Source organism: Sphaeramia orbicularis, chromosome 22 (genome assembly GCF_902148855.1).
Source record: "Sphaeramia orbicularis chromosome 22, fSphaOr1.1, whole genome shotgun sequence".
In the NCBI taxonomy this organism is placed as follows: Eukaryota; Metazoa; Chordata; class Actinopteri; order Kurtiformes; family Apogonidae; genus Sphaeramia; species Sphaeramia orbicularis.
Genome location: NC_043978.1, coordinates 38,446,204 through 38,453,689, shown reverse-complemented (window position 1 = coordinate 38,453,689; position 7,486 = coordinate 38,446,204).

The window sequence follows — 7,486 nt, the reverse complement described above, 5'->3', positions numbered from 1 at the left end:
ACAATACAAGATGCAAGTAAAAACACTAAAACAGAAGCAACACAATAGGAGAGATGTGTACAACAAATGCAGAAACATGACACTTCGAATAAATTAAATGAATCGGAATAAAGAGGGCAGGAATAACGTAACATGATGCTGTCAAATTAATGTAAAAATAAAGGAGTGAGATAAAACAACATCATGTATGGGAATTAAATTAATAATCAAACAGGATAAGATCCAAATTTTAAAAATTAAAAATTAATTAAAAGGGACAAACATCACATAAAAGCAAGTCTGTAAAAATGTGTTTTAAGAAGTGATTTAAAAGATGTCCCTGATTCCGCAAGCCTTTTCTCCCTGGGCCAAAGTTGAGGGGCCCTGATGGTAAATGGTGATAAATGGTGATAATTCACTTTAGAAAGGTTAAATATAGAGAAAAAATTATTTGGGAACTAAAACAAAAGTAGGATTGAGTCTTTCTGAAATAATCAAATATTTTTTGGACATCAGATAAAAGCCCCTTTGAAGAAGACTGGAAGTAACCTGACCAAAATCCAACCAGAAGTGCTGACTATATAAAATGTGTTTGTTCTTCGGAGTCAATATGCAAACAACTCTTTTTTGTCATCTGATAATCTTACTTGCTAATTTTCCTTAGTTTTTACACGTGATATACGTATGGTAGTTCTGTCTGTTAGGTTAGTTTTAGGATGAGCCGCATTTACCTAGAAAACGCAGATGCACAATGGAAGCTGTCTTTATACAAACTCATGTGACAGAAATGACTCAGCAGATTGCCACTGGACAGAAAAAAACCAAATCAAGCATGTCTTTACATAGCCATGTTTGTTTTACTTTTCTTGGCAGTGTGTTTTTTCAGGCTATCCTTGTTAAGTTTCTGACAATGCAGCCAATCTAGAAATGTTTCTTAGTTTCATTACAGAACAAAGATGGCTCTTCCTTGTGTGTTTTCTGTGTATTAATTCTGTGATTCTGTGGGTCTTGTGAAAAATAGAATAGAATCAAATAGAAGTAGCTAAAATGATATTTTAATAACTGTTATTTAATCATTAATGAATGGTGATCTCATATCATGCCTAATATTCAGTAGGTTTTCCACTGTCATTTATTAAACAGTTTCAATGAGGTGGTTTGATTTTGTTCAATAAACACATACCATGAAGACTGTCTTTTGTCTCTGTTACTTTTGTTATACCTTCCTTACGCATAATCATTCAATATTCAATATTTCACATAAATAATTCAAAGTTCAAATACCCTCAGTGCAATAAAGATTGATACCACAGGTCATTCCCTCCCACAGCCATCAGACTATACAACAGTTCACAGTAATCCCCCATATCACATCAATATCAACATCATCTAAAGCTATGTTGTAAATATGTAAATAATATGTACATATGTAAAAAAGCAAAACAAAACAACTACAACAACAACGAGTAACATAAATATAAGATTTTTTTTTTTATATTTCCTGTTCACTCTTGTATGTTTCTGCCTGTCTTTTTGCACATTGTTTTTTTTTTTTTACCTCCGCCAGGAGGTATTGTGATCACTTTGCTTTGTGTGCGTACGTGCGTATGTGCATGCATGCGTGTTTGTTTGTTTGTTTGTTAGCAAGATAACTCAAAACGTTATGGACGGATTTTCATTAAATTTTCAGGAAATGTTGATACTGGCACAAGGACGAAATGGTTAAATTTTGGTGGTGATCGGGGATGGGGGGGGGGCCTCCCCCCCCCAAAAAAAAACAAAAACAAAAACTTGCTAACAATCAATCAATCAATCAATCAATCAAACAAACAAGCAAACATGCACGGGAGGCAGGTCTGCACTCTCCGAGTGCTTTTCTTGTTGCTACTGTTAACACTGCAATTTCCTCAGTGGGATCAATAAAGCCTTATCTTATCTTATCTTATCGTATGGTATGGTATGGTATGGTATGGTATGGTATGGTATGGTATGGCATGGCATGGCATGGCATAGTATCTTCTCTTCTCTGGTATCTCATCTCATCTCATCTCATCTCATCTCATCTTATCTTATCTTACAGTACTTTCAACAGTATACTGCAAGCAATTACATGTGATCGAACACCTCCAAACTACTATTACTAGTGACCTTTATTACTTTCAATTTAACATAATCAGTGTCTTCATTTATTCCAGTCAATTCATGGTTCTGCACAGACCACCAAGATCTCAGATAGTAACTATATAAGGCTGGTTGCAACTCAGTTTGATTTAATTTGCTGTCATTTCAAAAAGATGATTTAAAATGAACTGCTTTAAGATAAACCTGGGAGATCAAATTAGTAAATGGGTCAGACTTTAATTCCAACAAGAAAATGTAAATATGGAGTAAAGCAAGTTTCACTGATAGAGATGGAAGAAAACGGCCATGCAGTAAATACCGGTGAACCTTTGACGTCTTCTTATGTCTGGAAAGACATTTGTAGAGCTCTGGTGTAGATGGAGGTAACTGGTCACTAAAATAATGTAGAGGGCAAGAGTTAAACCAACTCTTTACATTATAGTTGGCTTCTTCACCACACTTTTTTTACATTCAGAAAAAAAAAAAAAAAAGCTGTAAAACAGTGGCTCACAACACATAAAAAATGACACTGTGATTAGGCTGGGAATAAACTGTAGTGGCGTATGCATCCATGGAAGTCTGGAATTACTGTAGAAGGGGTCCACTCGTGTGTACGTGCTGGGAGATTATTTTTATAGCTACAGCGAGGCCTATTTTTGTTATCGTGATACTCAACTAAACATACTTTGTTTTTATTGAGATTTTTTGTGTGTGTGTCATGATAATTCCCCAGGATTTATTTTTGTTACCACTCCTTCATAAGGCATCTTCTTGACTAGCTCCACCAAGAAATAGGTTAGGTTCCAACAGCAACAGAGTTCTAAAATCTATTTAAGGAAACTGTTTTTAGATGTTACAGATTTACTTACTTCAATAATTATTTAAAAATATAATGAACAATAAGCAGCAAAGCACCAGTGTGATAGATGGGCCACATATAGACAAGAATTTTATCCATGAGCTAATGTTTCTGGCATCACTTATACCCCTACGTAGTCAGACCTACATGGATATTCATACCTCTTGGCTAGATACATAATTTGACAGCTTCACACACACAGAGTCCAATGTTTACATGCACAAAATTCACTGTATCTTTATAAAGCTTGGAAGCTTCTAGAAATGGATGTCAATACCTAAGCAATGTCTGGCTACAGTCCATTATTGGGAGGCACTTAGAGGCGTAACTGTAGCTGCAATTTAGAACCACCCTCCTGTCTGTGTGTTTTCATTGTAAGAAAATCTAAATAGGTCATCTACAGAGAAAAACAATGTCCTTATCACAGTAACCCTGAAAACCTCAATTCACTGCAACAAAATACATACAACTAGAAACATAAACTATAACTATAAACACAATGAAATAACAAAAACACCTCTGATTCAGAAACAGAGACAATTTCCACAACTATATAACTATAACTATACTGTATCGGGAATAGTTTTCTAGCTTCAAATACTGTATTACCCAAGTAGGTCTGGGTTGGAAAGTGCTTTTCTACAACTTCCCAGATTGGGATAAAAAAAATCTATCTATCTATCTATCTATCTATCTATCTATCTATCTATCTATCTATCTATCTATCTATCTATCTATCTATCTATCTATCTATCTATCTATCTATCTATCTATCTATCTATCTATCTATCTATCTATCTATCTATCTATCTATCTATCTATCTATCTATCTATCTATCTATCTATCTATCTATCTAAATATAAATATTAAATATAAAAATAAACATTATGTCCACCTCAGTACTAATTTATGTATATATTATATTATATTTTTAATGTTTATGTGAAAGTTTAAAAGTTCAAAGGAGTAAGTGAATGTTATGATGGTGAAAAGTGAACATATAAATATTTTTTGCCTCTTCTGAGCTTTGTCCATGTTGTTTGTGTTAATCCTGGTGTCATGTGCGTCACCATAAATGTCCGTGTGAAACATGACAGCAAAACCAATGTGTAGCGGCAGCGAAATTAAGGAAAACAAAGCTTCAATTCAGGAAAATTGCAGCCAAATAATTGTTTTAATCGATTCAAGTTGATCAATTGATTAATCATTTTTGCTCTAGATTGGATTAATGAGTGTGATACATATATTACAATTGACCGTCCGTAGCTTAAACTCAACTTTAATCATAAATATTTGATTTAGGAAAACTTATTGAGTTGGATATTAATATTTAAATATATTAATAATTAATCAGGCAATCCATCTAATAATTTTGGTTTTGTAGTACTATAAGACCAGATCTGCCTTGGCGGAGGTCTGCGCTCTCCGAGTGCTTTTCTAGTTGAACATGCTACTTTATTAGTATTAAATATTGCAAGTTGTGTTGCATACAGAGAAGTAGGTAGATTTAAAGCCAAACTTTATCTCCATCCTTCATTCACCAGACTGACAACTGCAATTGGGTTTTTCTGTTTGTTCCCCTTGGTTGTTGTTTCTGTTAATAAATCCTTTTTTCCCTTCAGCACCACGCATTTCACTTCTGTCCATTCACACCCCTTGACAGGAGGAGCAGCACGAATGAAAGGTCAGATTCAGAGGCACTGGTATGCAGGACGGCTGCAATGGATGACAATGGATGACAGGATGCTCAGCCAGTTAATTTATTCGGACCAAATAAAGTGATTGGTCAGACTTATCAGAAATATATGAGAATTAAACATTTTTAAATTTCAGATCCTGGTGGATTTCTTTTACATTTTAGTTTGCCACATACTTATTAGGAGCATTTTAAGATTACAAAAGAAAAGTGTAAAAATGCCACATCGTACTGTACAGCTTTAATCAGTCCTAAACACCTCAGGGATCACATCGAGAGGTTTTTAAAAATCCTCTCATGATCCCCCGCTGACATCTCGAGGGAGTTAAAACCCCCACTTTGGGAACCACTGTTTTAAAAGCTGTAGGCGCGAATTGGCAGCCACACTTCCATCAGTCTGCCCCAGGGCAGCTGTGGGTACAAATGTAGTTTACCACCACCAGAGGGAGAATGTGAGAGCGAATGAATAATGGATCCTCTGTACGTGCTTCAAGTATGCATTCATAGAAAAGCACTATATAAATCGAATCCATTATTATTATTATTATTATTATTATTATTATTATTATTATTATTATTATTATTATTATTAATAAACCACAGTGGGCGGCAAAGCTGAAACAATATGTGATTATACAGAGTTTTATCATTTCTGAGGATGTGCACGTGTGATGTATAATCTAGATAATTCTATTTGGGTTATTTAGCAATGTTCAACTGTGGGTCCATTGGAATTCTGGTGACTACAGGCAGATTTTTATTTTGCCAATAAACACACCAATCATTTATATGATCATATTTTCTAACATTTTAACAGTTATCACTTATCACTAATATTAAACCGTATACTTTTATTATGTGGTTAATCCAAAGACATGCACTAGTAGGTTAACTAGTTAATCTAAATTGCCCATAGGTGTGAATGGGAGGGTGACTGGTTGTTCATCTCTATATGGCAACCCTACGATAAACTGGTGACACGTCTAGGATGAACACCACCTTCGCCCACTGGTAACTGGGATAGGCTCCAGCACCCCTGCAACCCTAGTGAGGATAAAGCTGTTCAGAAGAAGATGAAGAGAAAACCAGGTAGAATGAAGTAGTTCTATTCGACTCACTTAACATGACACTGGGAACGGCAGCTGACATACTGGTCTAACGACACCTTAGGGTGTGTCACAGCATTTATGGGGATCATGAAAAGTAATGCCCTTGGTGGAATGTGCCCAGGTGTGTTCTTTGTTGATAGGCCATTTAGCTTTGAGAAGTGGTTGAAAATCACTGGTCAACTACATCGCTTACATAAACTTAAACTTCATGAACACCTGAGATGAGATTCAACAGAAGTCGACCTGAAACGTCGTCTAATAATGAAGTATAACAGAGAATATAACAGTAATACAGAACCAAAAACAAACCCCAGCGGGGACCATTTTACTTTATGACTACTTGATAAAACTTTGACATTTCATTTATTTTATTTATTGTTTATTTCGAGCATTTACAGAATACATGCAAGTTCAAAATTCCAAAATCATTAATTTACACTCAAAAAGGAGTGGGAAGAAGAAAAACTTACTTAATCCCACCCCCATTCTCATCAAATAACATAAGAACGTTTTAAATACTCCTGTCCTTGGACTTCAAGCTAGGACAATGAACAAAATAGGCCTAGACCAAATTAGAATTAACTCATTGGACAGTATTTACATTACATAACCAAAATTTGTGTGAAGAATAGAAACAAAGTACATTCCTGGTGGTTATTCAAAAATAAGTTTTGGAAAGCTCAACATTTATCTGATGCAATATGGTACAAATATTGTGAAGTTACTAGCCAACTTTTACTTAACATTACTAATGCCACTGTTTTTGTGCATGTGACCAGTCCACACTGGAGTCTGATATTGGCCACATCTTTTAGAAAATTATGTGAATGAAAAATGTCAGATCTGACATACACCTAAACACCTGGACAAGTAGTTTTTCCTGTTCAAAAACAAACAATATGACATTTTTCACAGAACAGCACAGTCTGCAGTAATATGTAAATATAGCATTAGGATTATGTGAGTAAATCAACGACTGTATTTTCATAATTTAACTTCTACTTACTCTTGTAAAAGACAGATTTTTTGATACTTGTCACCTGTGCCTTGTGGGTAAATCCTTCTGTCATAGCTATGTGTTCCTTTCAGCCTCTAAATTCCTTGATTGCAAACCCTAACACCAGCGCCCAATTGTTACTAAGAATAAACCAAAAATAAATAATAAATAATAAAAACATGGATACCAAAGGTCTTTCTCCAAGCCTTAAGCACAACAGCAATGTCTATTTACAAAAACTGAATTATAATACATCAAGTTATTATTACCTCCGCCAAGGAGGTTATGTTTTTGCCAGGGTTTGTTTGTTTGTTTGTCTGTTTGTTTGTTTGTCTGTCCGTTAGTGTGCAACATAACTCAAAAAGTTATGGACAGATTTGGATGAAATTTTCAGGGTTTGTTGGAAATGGGATAAGGAAGAAATAATTAAATTTTGCTGGTGGTCGGGGGGGGGGGATCGACTGATCAGCCTTGGCGGAGGTCTGCGCTCTCCGAGTGCTTCTAGTTGTTATTGTTATCATCATAAAACAGAATCATGAATCATCCAAATAAAAAGGACAGTATTTGCTTTATGATGCTGTTATGTCATACCAAACTGAAGTGCTATGCCTTCCCCTCCCATTGGAACATTCTGAACACTGTGAGTGTTCACGTTACACCCTAATACTGCCTGCTCATCATACCTGCTTTGATTCGTTCACTCCTTAATATGTACACCTGTCTA